This window comes from Gracilinanus agilis, chromosome 1 (genome assembly GCF_016433145.1).
Source record: "Gracilinanus agilis isolate LMUSP501 chromosome 1, AgileGrace, whole genome shotgun sequence".
Taxonomy (NCBI): domain Eukaryota; kingdom Metazoa; phylum Chordata; class Mammalia; order Didelphimorphia; family Didelphidae; genus Gracilinanus; species Gracilinanus agilis.
The window spans coordinates 97506866-97509466 of NC_058130.1; positions in this window are offsets into that span (position 1 = coordinate 97506866).

Below are 2601 nucleotides of genomic sequence, written 5' to 3' on the forward strand. Positions count from 1 at the left end.
ATATATATATATATATATATATATATATATATGTATATATGTATAGTACAGTCCCCCCTACTTAAATGGAAAGTTGTCTTCTGAATACCTCTTCTAAGAAGGGATGATAAGAGAAAGCCTCTTTTTTAAAAAAAGAAGATGTAGTCTATAAAATAGTAATCAATTCCAAATATTGTAAAAGCCAAGAAAAATTCTGGTACTTCAAAACCCTCTGAGGTATCATACCATCTGGATACCTTCCAAGATGCTGGATGCATGGACAAGCTTCCTTTGGCAAGGATATCTTTTTTTTAATTTTAATTTAAATTTTGAATATTTTCCCATTGTTACATGTTTCATATTCTTTCCCTCTCCCCCAAGCCCCACTTCACCCCTGTAGCTGACTCAAAATTCCACTGGGTTTTACATGTATCATTGATTAAGACCTAATTCTATATTATTGATAGCTGAACTAGAGTTATCATTTAACATCTACATCCCCAATAATATCCCCATCAGCCCATGTGTTCAAGCAGTTGTTTTTCTTCTGTGTTTCTCCTCCCACAGTTCTTCCTTTGAATGTGGCTAGTTTTCTTTCTCATAAGTCCCTCAACCTTGCTCTGGATCCTTGCATTGCGGCTAGTAGAGAAGTCTGTTACATTCAATTGTACCACAGTGTTTCAGTCTCTGTGTACAATGTTCTCCTGGATCTGCTCCATTTGTTCTGCATCAATTCCTGGAGGTCATTCCAGTTCACATGGAATTCCTCCAGGTCATTATTCCTTTGAGCACAATAGTATTCCATCAATACTACAGATACCACAATTTCTTCAGCCATTCCTCAATCGAAGGACATTCCCTCATTTTCCAATTTTTTGCCACCACAAAGAGCGTGGCTATAAATATTTTTGTACAAGTCTTTTTCCTTATTATCTCTTTGGGGCATAAACCTTATGGATGGATCAAAAGTTAGATAGTCTTTTAAAGCCCTTTGGGCATAGTTCCAAATTGCCATCCAGAATGGATGGATCAATTCACAGCTCCACCAGCAATGCATTAATGTCCCAATTTTGCCACATTCCCTCCACCATTCACCACTTTCCTTTGCTGTCCAATCATCTAGGTGGAGGTGGTACTTTTTTTGTTTTGATTTGCATATCTCTAATTATAAGAGATTTAGAATACTTTTTCATGTGTTTGTTGATAGTTTTAATTTCTTTATCTGAAAATTGCCTATTCATGTCCCTTGCCCACTTATCAATTGGGGAATGGCTTGATTTTTTGTACAATTGATTTAGCTCCTTATATATTTGAGTAATTAGACCTTTGTCTGAGTTTTTTTGTTATAAATAAAAATAAAATAAAATAAAAAATAAAAATAAAAACAAAAATTTTTCCAAATTTGTTGCTTCCCTTCTAATTTTGGTAGCAATGGTTTTGTTAGTACAAAAACTTTTTAGCTTAATGTAATCAAAATTATTTATTTTACATTTTGTAATTTTTTTTAAACCCTTACCTTACATCTTGGAGTCAATACTGTGTATTGGCTCCAAGGCAGAAGAGTGGTAAGGGTAGGCAATGGGGGTCAAGTGCCTTGCCCAGGGTCACACAGCTGGGAAGTGTCTGAGGCCAGATTTGAACCTAGGACCTCCCGTCTCTAGGCCTGACTCTCAATCCACTGAGCTACCCAGCTGCCCCCTTGTAATTTTTTTAAACGCTTGCTTGGTTTTAAAATCTTTCCTTCCCCATAGATCTGACAAATATACTATTCTGTGCTCACCTAATTTATTTATAGTTTCCTCTTTATATTCAAGTCATTTACCCATTCTGAATTTATCTTGGTATAGATTGTGAGATGTTGATCTAAGCCTAATCTCTCCCATATTGTTTTCCAATTTTCCCAGCAGTTTTTGTTGAATAGTGGGGTTTTGTCCCAAAATCTGGGTTCTTTGGGCTTATCATAGACTGTCTTGCTGACGTCACTTACCCCAAGTCTATTCCACTGATCCTCCCTTCTGTCTCTTAGCCAGTACCATATTGTTTTGATGACTGCTGCTTTATAGTATAGTTTAATATCTGGTACTACTAGGCTACCTTCCTTCATATTTTTTTCATTATTTCCCTTGATATTCTTGATCTTTTGTTCTTCCAAATGAACTTTGTTATAGTTTTTTCTAATTCAGTAAAAATTTTTTTTGGCAGTTTGATAGGTATGGCACTAAATAAGTAAATTAATTTGGGTACGATGGTCATTTTTATTATGTTAACTCACCCTACCCATGAGCAATCAATGTTTTTCCAATTGTTTAGATCTAGTTTTAATTGTATGAAAAGGGTTTTATAGTTGTGTTTGTATAATTCCTGTGTTTGTCTTGGCAGATAGATTTCTAAGTATTTTATACTGTCTAGTCCAGTGACAGGCAAACTTTTTAAAGAGGGGGCCAAAGGAAAGGAAATGCTCATCTGTCAGTCTGTATCTAAGGCAACTCTTTCAAAGTTTCATTGTATTGTATCCTACTCATTGTATTCGTCAGATTAGGAATAATGTCATGCAGGTGAAAAGAACATTTCAGGGGGCCACATCTGGCCCACAAATTGTTGTTTGCCCATCACTGGTCTAGG